Raw genomic sequence first — 19690 nt, forward strand, 5'->3', positions numbered from 1 at the left:
TAAATTTTATACATTGGTTCAAATAGAGAATAAGACCTGTAGTAAATCTAACCATGGGGAAACATGGGAAAACATACACTAAATGCGTGGGGAAACCATGGGGAAACATACACTAAATGCATATATTTTCTTAGTATTGTATTTATTTCCATTGTCATCAAATATTTTGGCCATACTGTATTTTTGATAAAGAGGGAAATTGTGTGATCTTTCTGTAGAATCTCTAGGAGTTGAAAATGTATGGGTATTCTATTTAAAATTAAAATATTTATGTTTCAGTACTATGACATTATATTTTAGCATGTTTTCATTTTTATGGGCTAAAAGCAAAATGAGGGTGGGTTCACAGAGTGTGTTTGTTCAGTGCTCTTTTCTAGCCCTGAATATTTCTATAGAAATGGTGACAGTCGAGTCCTAGGAACTGAATGAATAAAGGCATAAATATTCAAAGATGTGATGAGATATCTTGTATTCCTTTTTGTGTAGAAATTGGATTCAAATTATGTGTATCCAGCTCTGAAGAGCTCAGATATAGTTTTTTTGTTGCAAGGAAGTTCCAGGGAGAGGAAAGAGTATTGGTGATCACCTTCTTCCCAGAATTACCAGAAATATTTCGTGATGATGGATCTGACTCAGAGCAACAGCTCAATAAATAAGTGTTGAATGAATATATGTACATACCCTGTTGAGCTTCTCTTTTGGTTGTGTGAATGGAGTCAGCATCCACACATTATGAAACAGTATTCTAAAGCAAAAAGCCTTGTGATTTCAACAGTCTGTAGTATTGAAAATGTTATCATTTCACTTCAGTATTGCATTATGTCATTAAACGATAAAGTATATTTCTAATTTTTTCAGACGTTTTAAAAACTCTGCTTCAAAACATGGTAGTCCAGAAGGAACAGAGAATTGAAGGAAAAAATAGGCAGAGTTAACGAAAGAAAGCTGACTATCTGAAGACTTCACTTATGAAAGTAGAAAAATGTCATATGATGGAGCCCTGGGAACTCGGCAGAGTAGGGGTCTTTGTACATAATGAGGTAAAATTATTTCGTTTTCATTTGCTTCCCTTCAACAATTTTTAACTCTCAACTTATCCTCTGCAGAATAATTAGCTAGACATGGTAGAGAAAATCTTTTAATAAAGAAAACTCATGTTGGAGATAAAAGATTTAATACAAATATTGTAGGAAACATGGTATTGCTTTTAAATATTTTAGTTTTTACATCACACATTATCTCATAAAAAAAACAACCAGTAACCATCCCAATAATTTATTGAAAGCTTTCAAAAACTAAGGAGATCAACAACAGTAATGACAACAGAGTTGCTTCAAAGAATATTCTTTGCTATTTATTGAAATCTAGCTTGAATCATTATGGGATTGAAAATGTTAGACAGAGCTGGTGTACCGGATATGGTTCTAAATATAAAGTGTACTGGAAACATGAAACCTTTAAATTCAATGATGCTAACAGGTGCAGCTTTAATGAAATACATTAGCATGTTAAAATAAACAAAGCTAAACATAGATGGATAATGATCAACATCTTTATTTACTGAATTCCATAGCAGAAACTAAAGGCATCAGAGAAACACACCTTTAAAATGAGATGTGCAATCTCGGGGAATCTGTTTTAACTTGTGCAGATTTTAAAACATAGTTGCTCTGTTTTGTTTTAGTTTTTTCCCTATTTGCATGGTTAGAATATAAAGAGCTGGTAAATTATTTATATACTTCAATAAAAATATTCAGAATCACTTACTAACTATGCAAAATCCCACTTAGGAGTATATACCCGAAGAACCCAGAACCACAAACGCACACAATGCTCTCATGTGGTTTATAACAAATAACCAGGTGAAACACCCCCCAAGTCCAATTTCAAAAGGTTTTCTTAGGAGGAACATGAGTGAATTTTCTCTAGGGAGACTGTTTTTCGGGTACAGAGTACTCTCCAATGTTTGGAGAGCCCTGAATATATCATGGTGTGAGTGAATTCTCTATCTTTTCTTGAAAGTTTTTAGGAGAAAAGTAAATGTTCAAGAAGCCTGTGATGATCTGACAGTGGTGTGGAATGAAAGCCCTTGAAATTGATATGATTTGAAAGGTGAGACTGATAGTGCCAGTGGATTGCCAAAGGCCATGTATGTGGAGCTTGTATAGCCTGGAGAAAATACAAGGGGATTGAAACCCTTGAAGGGGTGAAAAAGAAAATTTTTCTTTCCTGAGCAAAGTAGCAAGTGCTTGGGTTAGGCAAAAAGAAATTGCGTTCTCCAATGACAAAAGGGAATATACTGACCTACATGTTTTAGAAAACAATAATAATTGTATTGCTTTTGACCAATTTAGAACAATTAATATACATTCTTACAGTCCATTTTTTTAGTATTGTGGTGGGTGAAATGATTTTCTACCGTTAGAATACTCTAAATCTGTGACTTAGAAGGTAGAGAAAGCTTTTTTCTCTTCCAGTAGAGGTGGTTGTAAACAATAACAAGATCAATTACAAGTGAGAATAACAACTAGTGGAACACACATGAAATAGTTAAGTTACAAACTCATCTGAGTGACTCAGAATCCTACCTTTGAATAAAGGCTTGAAACTTTAGTAACAATAAAACAGGAAGGGAATCGGCAACGAGAAAGGTTTTTGAGTTCATGTAGAAAAAAAATAGTTGACAGTTTTTCTATTGAATTATAATTGACATACACTATATTAGTTTCAGGTATACAACATAGTGATGACATATTTTTATTTGTTACTCAATGCTCACCAGGATAGGTCTCGTTACCATTTGTTATTAAACAAAGTTATTATAATATTGACTATGTTTTCTGTTCTGTGTCTTATAACTGGAATTTTGTGGCTATTAATCCCCAATCACCTCTTCCTCCACCATTTTCCCTCTGGTAACCACCAGTTCTCTGTATCTGAGTCTTCTGATTTGCCATTTTAGATTCCACATATAAGTGAAATCATACAGTATTTGTCTTTGATTTATTTCATAAGTATAATATCCTCTAGGTCCATCCATTTTGTCACAAAAGGCAAGAGCTCATTCTGTTTTATGGTTGAGTAGTATTCCATTGTGTGTGTGTATACACCACATATTCTGTATCAATGAACACTTAAGTTTCCATATTTTGCCTATTAGAAATAATTCTGCCATGAAGGTGGTTTATTTTTTTCAGATACCAGAAATGGAGTTGTTGGATGATATAGTTTTTTACATAGTTGTTGCACCAGTTTACATTCATGCCAACAATGCTTAAAGATTCCTGTTTTTTGTTTTTTCTTCCACATACTTGCCAACACTTCTTTTTGGTAGTAGCCATTCTGACTGATGTGAGGTGGGATCTCATAGTGGTTTTGATTTGCATTCCCTGATGATTATTAATATGAAGCATCTCTTCATGTGCTAGTTGGCCAGCTGTATGTCTTTGGAAATATGTTTCTTCAGATCTTCTGCCTGTTATTTTAAATTATTTAAATTCCACTTAGTTAACACAGTGTAATATTAGTTTCAGGTGTCCAATTTAGTGATTCAGCAGTTTCGTACAACACCCGGTGCTCATCACAAGTGCGCTCCTTAATCCCCATTACCTATTTAACCCATCCCCCCACACACTTCCCCTCTGCTAACCATCAGTTCTCTATAGTTAAGAATCTATTTCTTGGTTGGTCTTTTTTTCCCTATGCTGATTTAGTCTTTCAATTGCACATAAGAATGAAATCATATGATATTTGTCTTTCTCTTATTTTCTTTAGCATAAAACTCTAGCTCCATATCATTGCAAATTGTAAGATTTCATTCGTTTTTAGAGCTGAGTAATATTCCATTGTATGTATTTTTTTAATTGGATTTTTTTGTTGAGGTTTTTTAATTCTTTATATGTTTTGGATACCAACTCATCTGATATATCTTTTGCATGTATCTTCTCCCATGAACAGGTTGCCTGTTCGTTTCATTGATTTCCTTTGCTGTGCAAAGCCTTTTAGTTTTGTGCAGTCCCATTTGTTTATTTTTGTTTTTATTGCCCTTACCTGAGGAGACATAGCCAAAAGAATAAAAATAACTGCTGAGAATAATGTAAAAGTGCTTATCGCTTGTGTTTTCTTCTAGGAATTTTAGGTTTCAGGTCTTACGTTTAAGTCTTCAATCCATTTTGGGTTTACTTTTTGTATATGGTGTAATAAAGTGGTACAGTTTAATTCTTTTGCATATATCTGTCCAGTTATTTTAGCATCATTTATTGAAGAGATGGTCTTTCCCCCATTTTGTTTTTGCTTCCTTTATTTAGCTGAATTGCTCATATAAACATGGGTTTATTTTTGAGCTATTCTGTTCCATTGATAGATGTGTTTGTTTTTTGCCAGTACCATACTGTTTTGATTACTATAGTTTTGTATGGTAGTTTGAAATCAGAGAGTGTGCTGCCTTCAACTTAGTGCTTTTGTTTCTTTTTTCATTTTTTTTTTTTAATTTATTTGGCTGTTTGGGTTCTTTCATGGTTCAATACGAATTTTACTATTTCTCTAGTTGTGTAAAAAATGCCATTGATATATTGATAGGGATTTTATTGAATTTGTAGATTGCTTTGTTAGAGTGAACACTTGAACAGTATTTTTCCAGTCAATTACATGGTATATCTTTCCATTTATTTGTGCCCTCCTCAGTTTCTTTCAGTAATGTCTTATACTTTTCAGAGTACAGGTCTGTCGCTTCATTGTATAAATTTTTCCTAGGTATTTAATCTTATGCAACTATAAATGGGATTGTTTTCTTGATTTCTTTCTGATAGTTATTAGTGTAGAGTAATACAATAGATTTGTGTGTATTATATTGTATCCTGCACCTTTACTGAATTCTCAGTTATTTACTGGAGCCTTTAGGGTTTTTATATATAGTTTAATGTCATCCCCAAATATCAACAGTTTTACTTTCCAATTTGGATGCTTTTTTTTCTTTTTTTCTTTTTTTTCTTTTTTTCAACGATTTTTATTTATTTTTGGGACAGAGAGAGACAGAGCATGAACGGGGGAGGGGCAGAGAGAGAGGGAGACACAGAATCGGAAACAGGCTCCAGGCTCCGAGCCATCAGCCCAGAGCCTGACGCAGGGCTCAAACTCACGGACTGCGAGATCGTGACCTGGCTGAAGTCCGATGCTTAACCGACTGCGCCACCCAGGCACCCCTAGATGTTTTTTTTCTTAATTGCTGTTGCTAGACTTCCAATACTAATTTGAATAAACTTAGGGATTGTAGGCATCCTTGTCTTGCTTCTGATATTACAGAAAGCTATCAACTTTTCACCATTGATATGATGTTAGCTCTATAATTGTCATATATGGCCTTTATTATGTGGAGATACATTTCCTCTATACCCACTTTGTTGAGATATTATAAGTGATTATTGAAATTTGTCAAACATTTTTTCTTCATCTATTGAGATGATCGTGTGATTTTTATCCTTCATTTTGTTAATGTGATATATCAAGCTAATTAATTCACAAATAGTAAACCATGCTACCATCTCTGAAATGAATCCCAGTTGGTCATGGTGTATGATCCTGTGTTATTGGATTTGGACTGCTAATATTTTGTTGAGGAATTTTGCATCTATGTTCATTAGAGGTATTGGCTTGTAATTTTTTTTTAGTAGTATCTGTCTGTTTTTGGTGTCAGGGTAATGCTGGACTCATAAAAGCAATTTTGAAGTGTTCTTTCCTCTTCAATTTTTTTGTGACAGTTTGAGGTTAGATATTCACTCTTATTTGCATGGTTGGTAGGATTCACCTGTGAAGCTTTCTGGACCTGGACTTCTGTTTGTTGGGAGAGTTTTGATTATTTCGATTACCTTATTAGGAATTGGTCTGTTTAAATTTTCTATTTCTTCATGATTTAGTCATGGAAGATTGTAAGTTTTTAGTACTTTATCCATCTCTTTTATTTTTTGGTATGTAATTGTAGGTTCTCTTACAGTTCTTTGTACTTCTATGGCATCAGTATTTCTGTGCTTTCATTTCCGATTTTATTTAAGCTTTTTTTTTTAATGAGTCTGACTAAAGGTTGATTTTATCTCAGTTTCATTAAGCTTATTTATTTAATCTTTATTTCCTCTCTGATCTTTATTATTTCCTTCTAACTTTGCCGTCTTTCTAGTTTCTTCTGGTGTAAATTTATTTAGATGGTTTGAAATTTTTCTTGTTTCTTGAGGTAGGTCTGTATCACTATGAACCTCCCTTTTAGAACTGCTTTTGCTACATCCCAAAGATTGTGGAACATTGTTTCCATTTTCGTTTGTCTGAAGGGTAGTTTTTATTTTCTCTTTGATATTTTAGATCACCCATTAGGTGTTTAATAGCATGCTGTTTAGCCTCCACATGTTTGTGTTTTTTCCAGTTTTCTTTTATTTCTTGTAACTGATTTTTAGTTTCATATTGTTATGTTTGCAAAAGATGCTTGGTATGATTTCAGGCTTCTTCAATTTATTGACACTTGTTTTGTGGCCAAACAATCCTGGGGAGTGTTCCAGATGCACTTGAAAAGAACATTCATTCTGCTATTTTGGGGTGGAATGCTCTGTGTATATCTATTAAGTACATCTAGTCTAACGTGTGGTTTAAGGCTAATATTTTACTATTGGCTTTTTGTCAGGGTGATCTATCCATTGATGTAAGTAGAGTATTAAAGACCCTTACTATTCTTGTGCTTTCTGCTTCTCCCGTTATTTTTGTTACTATTTGTTCTATATGTTAAGGTACTCCTATGTTGGATGCATAGATATTTATAATGTTCCTCATGTTGAATTATGCCCTTTCATTATGTAATTGTCTTTCATTACAGTCTTTGTTTTAAATTGTATTTTGTCTGATACAAGTATTTGCTACCCCAGCTTTCTTTTTTAAGTTTTTTTTAATTTTTAAATTTTTAATTTTTTTTTTCTGTTAGAGTATGTTTTTACATCCCTTCACCTTCAGTCTGTGAGTATATTTAGGCTTGAAGTGAGTCTGTTGTAGGCAGCATATAGTAAGATCCTGGTGTTTTGTTTTTTGTTTAAATCTATTTAGCTGCTCTGTCTTTTGACTGAAGAATCTAGTCCATTTATGTTTAAAGTGATGGGTAAGTACTTATTGTCATTTGTTAAAAATTTTCTGGCTGTTTTTGTTAGATTGTCTATTCCTTTCTTTCTCTTTTATTTATTTCTTTATAGATTCCTTTCTTTTGTGCATTTGTTTTAAGTTTTTTCTTTCTGGTTATTATAATACCTGGTTCATATAACAGCCTATGTGTATAATACTCATTTTTAACTTGAGAGTAACTTAATTTTGGACATATTCCAAAGCCTTATATTTCTACCTTCCCTCCTCCCACATGTTATATTTTTGATGATGCATTTTACATCTTTTTAATTTAGAATTTCTTAGCTAATTACTGTATTTTTAATTTCACTTCTTATGTTCTTTACCCTTCATACTAAGAAGTGGTTCATCCACTACCTTTATTATTTGTTTACCTTTTCTGGTGAGGTTTTTTGTCACATTTTCTTATTGATTAGTACCTAGTGTTTTTAGCTTAGGGAAATCCTTTTAACATTTCTTGGAAGGCCAGTTTAGTGGTGATGAAGTCTTTTAGCTTTTGCTTACCTGGAAATCTCTCCTTCAGTTCTGAACGATAACCTTGCTTGGTAAAGAATTCTTTCTTGGCAGTTTTCTCCTTTCAGCATTTTAAATATGTCTTGTCATTCCCTTCTGGCTTGTAAATTTTCTGACTGGAAAATTTATTGATTTATGGGGTTTTCCTTTTACATATTATCTTGCTTTTCTCTTACTGCTTATAAAATTCTCTTTTTATCCTTCTATTTTAATTATAAGGTGTGTCTGTGTGTTTCTCTTTGTGTTTCCTCTTTTTTGGAACTCTCTCTGTTTCCTGGACCTGGTTGTCTGTTTCCTTTCCCAAATAAGGGAAAGCGTTCAGCCCTTATTTCTTTAAATAAATGTTCTGTCCTTTTCTCCTTTTGAATGTTACTTCACTCAATCTTGTCTCAGGGCTTCCTTCAGGTATCCTTATTTTTTTCTTTTTTCTTTCTTTTTTCTGTCTAGGTGTTATTCTCTTGCTTTGTATTCTAGCTGATTTATGCTTCTATTTCATTGATTCTGCTCTTTTAGTCCCTGTAATGCGTTTTTCACTTCAGTTGTAACTTCTGTTTGGTACTTTTATATTTTGGTATCACTTCGTTGAATTCTTTACCTAGTAGGCTGCTTATCTCTGTTTCACTCAGGTCCTCTTTGGGAGGATTTACCTTATTCTTTGGTTTGGAGCATATTGTTTTTTTTTGTTTTTTTGTTTTTTTGTTTTTTTTTCATTTGTCTGTCTCTGTATATCTGTGTTTATTAGGTAAGTCCTGCCTTTCTCAGTCTTGAAGTAGGTCTTGAATAGGAGCTGTTCTGTGTGACCCAGAAGTGCCATCTCTCCCAGCCACCAGAGCTAGGTACTCTATGGGAATTCCATACGTTAGAGCTGAGGCTGTTGCATTCCAAAGGCTGGGCTTGGGGTACTTGCCTAGTGTGTTTGAGGCTCAGTCTCTTTGCATTGTAGTCAGGGCTTGGAGCACTTGGCTGCTGTGTAGAGAGGGTGGAGCTAAGGGCACTTGCCCATCATGGCTCTGAGTTGGACATAGGGCATTAACGCAGGCTGGTTAGGGCATTGTGTGTTCTGAGCATGAGCTAGTAGGCTAGAGGGAGGACACAGGAAAAATGGTGCCATGAACTTCATCACCAGCAAGTTAGGATGAAATTGAAAAAAATGGCCTCTGCCAGTGTTTCTGTCCCAATTAAAGTCCCTGCAGATAACTACCTCTTAAGCAGCTGCTTTAAGTGGGTCTCCCTCACTTATGGTTCAGGCATTTTTCATTGTCACTTTTGGGCTGGGTCTTAGGGCTAGTGGATTTTTATGTCAGTCTTTGAAAAACACAAACTGTTAATACCTATAGTTCTAGAATTCTCCTAGGTTTTTTTTTTTTTTAAATCATTATTGATTTTCAAAACCAGATACTTTGAGGGCTTGTCTTTTTCATGCTGATAGCATGGGAAAGGTTTGTTCTGTTTTGGGGATCCCTCCTCATTGTGGGTCATGATCCTGGAATAGAATCCTCTGTGAGACCATGTCTTTGCCTCTTCTACCCTTTTCAATGTATCTCTTTTATCTTTTATTTTATTCATAAGGATCTCTACACCATGGGGCTCAAATTACAACCCCAAAATCAAGACTCACCTATTCCACCACCTGAACCAGCCAGGTGCTCCCTTTTGTGTTTTGTTATGGAGCTCCTGTTCTTCCAGTTATTAGGTCCTTCTCAGAAGAAAATTACTCTATATGTAACTTTAACTTTGCTGTGTTTGTGGGAGGAGGTGAGTTCAGGGTCTTTGTACACCATCATCTAAATCCCCTCTAATAAGGGATCATTTTTACCATTTGCACACATGCCTTAAAGGACCTTCAATAACATTCTATTTCCATCATAATAACTGAAACGTACACATTATTGAGAAGAGGTTAAAATTAGTAAGAAAATTGTAACGTAAATTGTCATACATCAGAAAATACTCATCATTGGAAGTGTAGATTATAGTGTTAGACTTTACCAATGCCAAGAAGCAACACAATTGTTCCTAGGACAAAGGACATGTTAATCTTTTTAAAATTTTTTTTCTTCATAATCTTCTTCCCGCTGTTCCATGTTTATTTACTTCAGAATAGTTTATTATGTGAAATGCTCAGTTTAGGAAATTTAAAATTTTTGAGTGCAGGAAAATAAGAAAATAAATTTATTGAAACATAGGCATCTTCAAGAATTTAGGACCAAAAGGAAAGTTTCTAGATGAGATGTTGCAGTCGGTTCCAACAATCTACCAGATTTCATTTCCCACCTAAACTTCTTTTACTTTCAAAAGCATTGTGTTATACATCTATTCCCTTCATTAAATTTTTCTTTTCCTCAACTTTAGCTCAATTAAAAAATAATAGAAAAATAAATTTTTAAAAACTGTATATAGAGAAACTATCAGGAATAGGAAATAATATTGAAATACATCTTTTTCAAGGAGAGCAAAAGGGAAACACACAAAATTAAATTATTTGTTAGTGTTGTTCTTCCACACAGATCTGTCTTCCCCTGTACTGTGTGAATTCTCAGTACTTTACATTATCCAGCTCTGGATCTTTGAAGTCATTATGTAGAAGCAGAATAAGTACAAAGCTGATGTATGATGATCACATTGCGTGAACAAGGGGCAAAATTGTTAATTCAATGAGACTGGAGTTGCTTTTTCTGCGGCATTCATTATGCAGCCAATTTATTCATGTAATACTGTTATCTACCCTGCTGTCTACATCCCCCAGAAACTGTGTGAGTAGGTATGTCTCTATGATCAGATACATATATTAAAGTCTAAGATATCCCCAAGATTTTCCAACCTCTTATGTGCACTCTGCATAATTTAGGAGGCTATGAAATTAATGAGCTATTCCAGCAGTTGTTACATGCCATAGTTGTCTGGGTGACCTCATCAAATGATAGGTTTAAAAAAATGTTTTCTCTGGGTGGTCAGAAAAATATAAGGTCAGAGAAATTCAGGTATAAGAAACGTTTTATACTGTTTGAGTTTGGAGATGCATTGGGACATATGGCAAGGGAATGTTAGCCTCTAAGAGCTGAGAGTGGTCCTAGCTGTCAGCCAGCAAGAAACAGGGATGTTAGGCTTACACTCCTCTTACTGAGTCCTGCCAAAAATAAGAATAAAGTTTTTTTTTTGTTTTTTATTCCCCTAGAATGTGGAGCTGAGAAGCAATTTGGTCAAGTTCATTATTTTTAACTTTGATACCTTCATCACAGAACCAAGTTACTCTCTGTTGGACTTCTGACATGCAGATTTTGATATATAAATTTGTATTGCTTTAAGGCAATAAATTTGTGGTAATTTGTTAAGCAGCAATATAAAATTAATATATACTCAGCATATATATAGGTATGATGGACATCTTTTACTAATCATTAGATTGTGTCTATATTTTAATGACTCTGTTGAATAATTATAAAATCTGTACACATATAAAATATATAATTTGATGAGTTTTGACATGTATACACAGCCATTAAATCACCAACATAAGATTCAAAAATACTTTGATCATCCACAAATTCCTGTAACCACTGATCTATTTTCTATCAGGATAGATTACTTTGCATGTAAACTATAAGTGTGTGTGTGTGTGTGTGTGTGTGTGTGTACACATGGTATCATACATGTTCTCTACTTGGCCTGGCTTTTTTTTTAATTCAGCATAAATATTTTGAGGTTGATCCATACTGAGTATATCAATATTTTATTCAATTATCTATGGATAGATATTAAAAAAAAATTTAATGTTTACTTTTGAGAGAGAGAATGCTGATGGGGGAGGAGCAGAGAGAGATGGAGACACAGACTCTGAAACAGGCTCCAAGCTATCAGCACAGAGCCCAACATGGGGCTTGAGACCACATACTGTGAGATCATGACCTGAGCTGAAGTCCAGCACTTAACCAGCTGAGCCACCCAGGTGCCCCTATGGATAAATATTCTTATTTTAAACTTTGGTGTTTGTTTTGTTTTGTTTTGTTTTTTGATAAAGCTGTCATGAACATTTGGTGTGAATGTCTTTGTGTATTTCAAATTTTTTGGTAAATACTTAGGAGTTGAATATCTGGAATAAATGGCAGGTATATGTGAAACTTTCTAACAGACTAAGTTTTCCCAATGTTAGTATTGTATGGCCATAATTTTTGTTGAATATAATTTATTGTCAAATTGGCTTCCATCCAACACCCAGTGCTCATCTCAACAAGTACCCTCCCCAATGCCCATCAACCCTCAGATTGTCCTCTGTTTTTAAGAGTCTCTTATGGTTTGCCTCCCTCCCTCTCTGTAACTTTTTTTCCCCTTCTCCCCCATGGTCTTCTAAGTTTCTCAAGTTCTACATATGAGTGAACATATATGGTATCTGTCTTTCTCTGACTGGCTTATCTCACTTTGCATAATACCCTCCAGTTCTATCCACATTGCTACAAATGGCATGATTTCATTCTTTCTCGTTGTAAAATAGTATTCCATTATGTATATAAACCACATCTTCTTTATCCATTCATCAGTTGATGAACATTTAGGCTCGTTCCATAACTTGGCTATTGTTGAAAGTGCTGCTATAAACATTGGGGTACATGTGCCCCTGTGTATCAGTACTCCTGTATCCCTTGGGTAAATTCCTAGCAGTGCTGTTGCTGGGTCCTAGGGTAGTTCTATTTTTAATTTTTTAAGGAACCTCCACACTGTTTTCCAGAGCGGCTACACCACTTTGCATTCCCACCAACAGTGCAAGAGTGTTCCAGTTTCTCCACATTCTCTCCAGCATGTATAATCTCCTGAATTGTTCATTTTAGTCACTCTGACCAGCATAAGGTGGTATCTCCTTGTGTTTTGATTTGTATTTCCCTGATGATAAGTGATGTTGAGCATCGTTTCATGTGTTTGTTGGCCATCTGGATGTCTTCTTTGGAAGAGTGTCTATTCATGTCTTCTGCCCATTTCTTCACTGGATTATTTGTTTTTCAGGTGTGAGTTTGGTGAGTTCTTTATAGATTTTGGATACTAATCCTTTATCCAGTATGTCGTTTACAAATATCTCCTCCAGTTCTGTCAGTTGCCTTTTAGTTTTGTTGTTTCCTTTGCAGTGCAGAAGCTTTTTACCTTGATGACGTCCCAATAGTTCATTTTTGCTTTTAATTCCCTTGCCTTTGGAGATGTGTCAAGTAAGAAATTGCTACGGCTGAGGTCAGAGAGGTTGTTGCCTGCTTTCTCCTCCAGGGTTTTGATGGTTTCCTGTCTCACATTCAAGTCTTTCATCCATTTTGAGTTTATTTTTGTGTATGATGTAAGAAAGTGGTGTAGTTTCATTCTTCTACATGTTGCTGTCCAGTTCTCCCAGCACCATTTGCTGAAGAGACTGTCTTTTCTATTGGCTAGTCTGTCCTGCTTTGTCAAAGATTAGTCGGCCATACGTTTGTGGGTCAGTTCTGGGTTCTCTGTTCTATTCCATTGGTCTATGTGTCTGTTTTTGTGCCAATACCATGCTGTCTTGATGATGACAGCTTTGTAGTAGAGGCTAAAGTCTGGGATTGTGATGCCTCCTGCTTTGGTTTTCTTTTTCAAGATTGCTTCGGCTATTCGGTGTCTTTTGTGGTTCCATACAAGTTTTAGGATTGTTTGTTCTAGCTTTGAGAAGAATGCTGGTGCAATTTTGATTGGGATTGCATTGAACGTGTAGATTGCTTTGGTAGTATTGACATCTTAACACTATTTATTCTTCCGATCCATGATCATGGAATGTTTTTCCATTCTTTTTGTCTTCTTCAATTTCCTTCATAAGTTTTCTATAGTTTTCGGCATACAGATCTTTTACATCTTTGGTTGGGTTTATTCCTACGTATTTTATGGTTCTTGGTGCAAGTGTAAGTGGGATCAGTTTCTTGATTTCTCTTTCTATTATTTTGTTATTGGTGTATAAAAATGCAACGGATTCCCGTACATTGATTGTGTACTCTACAACTTTGCTGAATTCACATATCAGTTATAGCAGACTTTTGGTGGAGTCTGTTGGGTTTTCTATGCAGAGTATCATGTTGTCCACAAAAAGTGAAAGTTTGACTTCTTTGACAATTTTGATGCCTTTTATGTCATTTTGTTGTCTGATTGATGATGCTGGGACTTCCAACACTATGTTAAACAACAGGGGTGAGAGTGGACATCCCTGTTGTGTTCCTGATCTCGGGGAAAGCTCTCAGTTTTTCCCCACTGAGGATGATATTAGCTTTGGGCTTTTCATGTATGACTTTTATGATGTTTGGGTGTGTTCCTTCTTTCCCAACTTTGAGGGTTTTTATTAAGAAAGGATGCTGAATTTTTTCAAGTGCATTTTCTGCATCTGTTGACAGGATCATATGGTTCTTATGATTTCTTTTATTAATGTGATGTATCACATTGATTTTGAGAATATTGAACCAGCCCTGTAGCTCAGGAATGAATCCCACTTGATCATGGTGAATAATTCTTTTTATATGCTGTTAAATTCGATTTGCTAGTATCTCCTTGTTGAGAATTTGTGTTAATCAGGGATATTGGTCTGTAGTTCTCTTTTTTTTTGGGGGGGGTCTCTGTCTGGTTTGGGAATCAAGGTAATGCTGGCTTCATAGAATGAGTCTGGAAGTTTTCATTCAATTTATGTATTTTGGAACAGCTTGAGAAGGATAGGTATTAACTCTGCTTTAAATGTCTGGTGGAATTCCTCTGGGAAGTCATCTGGTCCAGGATTCTTATTTGTTGGAAGATTTTTGTTAACTGATTCAATTTATTCACTAGTTCTAGGTCTGGTCAAATTTTCTATTATAATTTTTCATAGTATTCCCTGATAATTGTATTTCTGAGGGATTGGTTGTAATCCATTTTCATTTGTGATTTTATCTATTATGGTTCTCTCCCTTTTGTTTCTGAGAAGCCTGACTAGAGGTTCATCAATATTGTATATTTTTTCAAAAAACCAACTCTTAGTTTCATTGATCTGTTCTACTGGGTTTTGTTTTTGTTGATTTTGGATTCTATATTGTTTATTTCTGGTCTGATCTTTACTATTTCTCTTCTTCTGGTGGGCTTGGGGTGTCTTTGCTGTTCTGACTCTATTTCCTTTAGGTGTGCTGTTAGACTTTATATTTGGGATTTTTCTTGTCTTGAGAGAGGCCTGGATTGCAATGCATTTTCCTGGTAGGACTGCCTTTGCTGCATCCCAAAGGGTTTGGATGTTGTGTTTTCATTTTCATTTGTTTCCATATATTTTTTTTTAATTTCTTCTCTAATTGCCTGATTGGCCCATTCATTCTTTAGTAGGATGTTCTTTAACCTCCATGGTTTTGGAGGTTTTCTAGACTTTTTCCTGTGGTTGATTTCAAGTTTCACAGCATTGTAATTTGAAAGTGTGCATGGCGCCAGTCAGAGTGGCCAAAATGAACAAATCAGGAGACTACAGATGCTGGTGAGGATGTGGAGAAATGGGAACACTCTTGCACTGTTGGTGGGAATGCAAATTGGTGCAGCCACTCTGGAAAGCAGTGTGGAGGTTCCTCAGAAAATTAAAAATAGACCTACCCTATGACCCAGCAATAGCACTGTTAGGAATTTACCCAAGGGATACAGGAGTACTGATGCATAGGGGCACTTGTACCCCAATGTTTATAGCAGCACTCTCAACAATAGCCAAATTGTGGAAAGAGCCTAAATGTCCATCAACTGATGAATGGATAAATTGTGGTTTATATACACAATGGAGTACTACATGGCAATGAGAAAGAACGAAATATGGCCCTTTGTAGCAACGTGGAAGGAAGTGGAGAGTGTGATGCTAAGTGAAATAAGCCATACAGAGAAAGACAGATACCATATGTTTTCACTCTCATGTGGATCCTGAGAAACTTAACAGAAACCCATGGAGGAGAGGAAGGAAAAAAAAAAAAAAAAAGAGGTTAGAGTGGGAGAGAGCCAAAGCATAAGAGACTGTTAAAAACTGAGAACAAACTGAGGGTGAATGGGGGGTGGGAGGGAGGGGAGGGTGGGTGATGGGTATTGAGGAGGGCACCTTTTGGGATGAGCACTGGGTGTTGTATGGAAACCAATTTGACAATAAACTTCATATATTGAAAAAAAATGTGCATGGTATGATCTCAATTATTTTATATTTATTGGGGGCTGTTTTATGACCCAGTATGTGATCTATCTTGGAGAATGTTTCCTGTGCCCTTGAGAAGAAAGTATACTCTGCTGCTTTAGGATGTAGAGTTCTAAATATATTTGTCAAGTCCATCTGGTCCAGTGTATCATTCAGGGCTGTTGTTTCTTTACTGATTTTCTGTCTAGATGATCTGTCCATTGTTGTAAATAGAGTATGAAAGTCCCCTGCGATTACCACATTCTTACCAATAAGATTGTTTATGTTTGTGATTAGTTTATTTTATATATTTGGTGCTTCTGAATTCGGTGGATAGACATTTATAATTGTTAGCTCTTCCTGATGGATAGACCCTGTAATTGTTATATAATGCCCTTCTTCATCTCTTGTTACAGCCTTTAATTTAAAGTCTAGTTTGTCTGATATAAGCATGGCTACTCCAGCTTTCCTTTGATTTCTAGTAGCATGATAGATACTCCTACATCCCCTCAGTTTCAATCTAAAGGTGTTCTCAGGTCTAAAATGGGTCTCTTGTAGACAGCAAATAGGTAGGTCTTGTTTTTTTTTTTTGTTTTTTTTTTTTTTTTTTTTTTTATCCATTCTGATACCCTATGTCTTTTGGAGCATTTAGTCCATTTATAGTCACTGTTATTATTGAAAGATACGGGTTTAGTGTCATTGTGTTATCTGTAGGTTTCATAGTTATAGTGATGTCTCTGGTACTTTGTGGTCCTTGCATCATTTCACTCAGAGTCCCCCTAAGAATCTCTTGTAGGACTGGTTTAGTGGTGATGAATTCCTTCAGTTTTAGTTTGCTTGGGAAAACTGTTCTCTCTCCTCCTATTCTGAATGACAGGCTTGCTGGATAAAGAATTCTTGGCTGAATATTTTTCTTGTTCATCACGTTGAAGATTTTCTGCCATTCCTTTCTGGACTGCTAAGTTTCAGTAGATAGGTCTGCTACTACACTTAGTGTGTCTACCTTTGTATGTTAAGGCCGTTTATCTGTAGCTGCTTTCAGAATTCTCTCTTTATCCTTGTATTTTGCCAGTTTTGCTATGATATGTCATTCAGAAGATCGATTCTAGTTATGTCTGCATGGATGTCTCTGTGCCTCTTGGATTTCAGTGTCTATTTCCTTTCCCAGATCGGGGAAGTTCTCAGCTATGATTTGTTCAAGTACACCTTCAGCCCCTTTCTCTCTCTCTTCTTCCTCTAGAATTCCTAAGACACAGATATTGTTCCATTTGATTGTATCATTTCTCTAATTCTTCCCTCATGATCTTGGATTTTTCTTATCTCTTATCTTCCTCTTTTTCCATAATTTTATCTTCTAATTCACCTATTCTCCCTTCTGCCTCTTCAGTCCATGCTGTGGCTGCCTCCATTTTATCTTGCACCTTATTTATAGCATTTGTTAATTCATCATGACTATTTTTAGTTTCTTCATCTCTGCAGCAATAGATTCTCTGCTTTCTTCTATGCTTTTTTCAAGCCCAGTGATTAATCTTATAACTATTATTCTAAATTCTTGTTCAGTTATATTGCTTATATCTGTTTTGATCAATTCTTTAGCTGTCACTTCTTCCTGAAATTTCTTTTGAGGAGAATTGTTCTGTCTTGTCATTTTGGCTAGTTTTCTGTACCTTATGCATTTTAAAAGCTTGTTGTGTGCTCTGCACCTGTGAGCACTGCTATATTAAAAGGGAGTCATACACAGTCAGGGCCTGGCCCTTCAGGAGGTGTTTTTTGGAGAGTGTTACTTGATCTCTGTTGTTGTGACTTCGGTTACTTTATTTCCCTACTTATAGTGATGGTTTGGACCCTCCACCAGATGTGCCTTGATTTGTTCCTTGAAGTAGCCCTGGAAAAGAAAACAGACAAAGAAACAGGAAAAAAAATATGAAAACACACAAACAAAAACAATCCAAAAACAAAAAACCAGAAACACCAACTACAAGTAAAGAACAGGGTGGAGGCAGTGCTGATGGAAGAGCACATACAAAGAGAGAAATGACATGGGTGGGGGGAAAAAGAAAAAAGTAAACATTGACCAGTCAGACTAAACAGCTTAATCCAGACAGAGGAAAAGAAAAAGGAGTTGGAGAAAAAGAAATGAAGATAAAGTTACCCAGAGAAACTACATGGCTTGATTATTCCAGAGAGAGAGAAAGTAAAGAAGGAGGTGTAGAACATGTATCAAGAGATTAGATTAAATATGTCTGCTTAAACAAACCAACAACCAGAGTAACCAGTCTAGAAGAGGGAAGAGATAAGGAGGAGAAAAGGAAGGAGGAATATATGTAAATAACAAAGATTGTCCTAGAATTGATCCAGGCAATGCAGTAGTGCTGGTCTGGAGGAGGGGGCCTTCTGGTTCCTCAGCATCTATCCTGCTCCAGTTGATATGCAGTTACCTGGTGTGGAGGGGCATGGTTTGGTGTAGGCAGGTCCTGCCTCCACCGTGGGCCTTATGGTCTGATCCCTGAGTCCCCACCTTGGTAGTGATGGGGAGAAAAATGGTGACCCACCAGTCTCTTCTCCACAGAAGCAGGGTCCTAAGTCACTCCATTGGAGCTGTCCTCACTGTGCCGTGGATGCAGAGGAGGAAGTCTGTCTCACTCAGGCGACTCCTGTGCCCTGGTGCTTGGCTGGGATCCAAACTCTGGCTCTGTGCATCCTGGCACTGGTGAATTGCCTCTCATGCCAACCTTACATAGCTGTGCCCTTGACCTAGCCTCCTAGCCAAGGGGTGGCAGACACAGGCAGGCTTTGTCCTGTCCCACAGCACTCCAGGGAAGGGGTCATTTTCTCCTACTCTGGACTGTACCCCTGACCTAGCCACCAAGCCCAGGGTGGCTCCACTCTTCCTCAGGTGCAGGAACAGGGTAGCCAGCCCCAGTCTGGAGAAAGCCCCCACAGTTAGAGATGGGATCCCTCTCCATCCAGTCTGAGGTTTTTCTCTTGTCCAGATATACTCCCATGCTTCCGCAACCTCACTTTCTCTTCCCTTCCCTTTGTCTCTCCACAAATGGGGATCCCTCCTCTCCATGCCTATGTGGGCCCATTTTCTCTCTCCCTGTTAGCAGTCACCCACCCATGGCCTGTCAGGTTGTCCTGACAGTCTCTTTTCCTCCCAGTCCTCCTCAGTCTCTTTTCCTCCCAGACTCTTGAGGTTCAAAGTCCTTTGGCTTCAACCCTTCTTCGTTTGAGAGATGTAGGAAGTTTGGATCCTCCTATATCTCTGCCATGTTAGCCCCTCCTTAGCCATAACTTCTTATAATATGTTTAGAATTGGTGTTGTACACTTTATGAAATGTAGAAAACTTAAAAATGTAAGATTTTTTATCGTCCTTTTATTCTTTATACTGTATTGGTTTTATTTGTAGGGATGATATAAACTCCACATTGACAATGCTTTGATTTATTCTTTAACCTGTAATATGAATTATGAAATCAAAGGACACAAAATTTATATTTATACAGATACTTAACATTTATGATGCCCTTTATTTATGTTGACATTTCTATCTGGTATTTCCCTTCAACCTGAAGAAACTTTAATGAGCATTTATTGTCGTGCAGGATTTAAGGCAGTTAATCTATTAGTTTTTCTTTATATGGAAAGATTTTATTTTGCCTTATTTCTTGAAGGATATTTCTAGTAAATCTAGAGTCCTGCATTGACAGCTGTTTTGATTCTTTCAGAACTTTAAAAACATTATTTCATTCTCTTTTGTACTCCATAGTTTTGTTTTTGTTTTTGTTTTGTTTTGTTTTTAAATTCAAGTTAGTTAACATATAGTATAGTCTTCTTGGCTGCAGGAGTAGAATTCAATGATTCATCTCTTAGATATGACACTCAGTGTTCAT

General features: G+C 36.1%; 1 long non-coding RNA gene across 1 annotated transcript; it reads right to left on the bottom strand.

Moving 5' to 3' along the window:
* Nucleotides 1-4643: 4643 nt before the first annotated feature.
* Nucleotides 4644-19026, bottom strand: LOC115528321. Its single transcript, XR_003973232.1, has 3 exons — nt 19016-19026; nt 5437-5443; nt 4644-4722 (listed from the first exon to the last, which is right to left on the bottom strand). It is a non-coding gene; the product is annotated as an uncharacterized LOC115528321 (long non-coding RNA).
* Between the last annotated feature and the right edge of the window lie 664 nt (nt 19027-19690).

Source organism: Lynx canadensis, chromosome A1, assembly GCF_007474595.2.
Source record: "Lynx canadensis isolate LIC74 chromosome A1, mLynCan4.pri.v2, whole genome shotgun sequence".
Classification (NCBI taxonomy): domain Eukaryota; kingdom Metazoa; phylum Chordata; class Mammalia; order Carnivora; family Felidae; genus Lynx; species Lynx canadensis.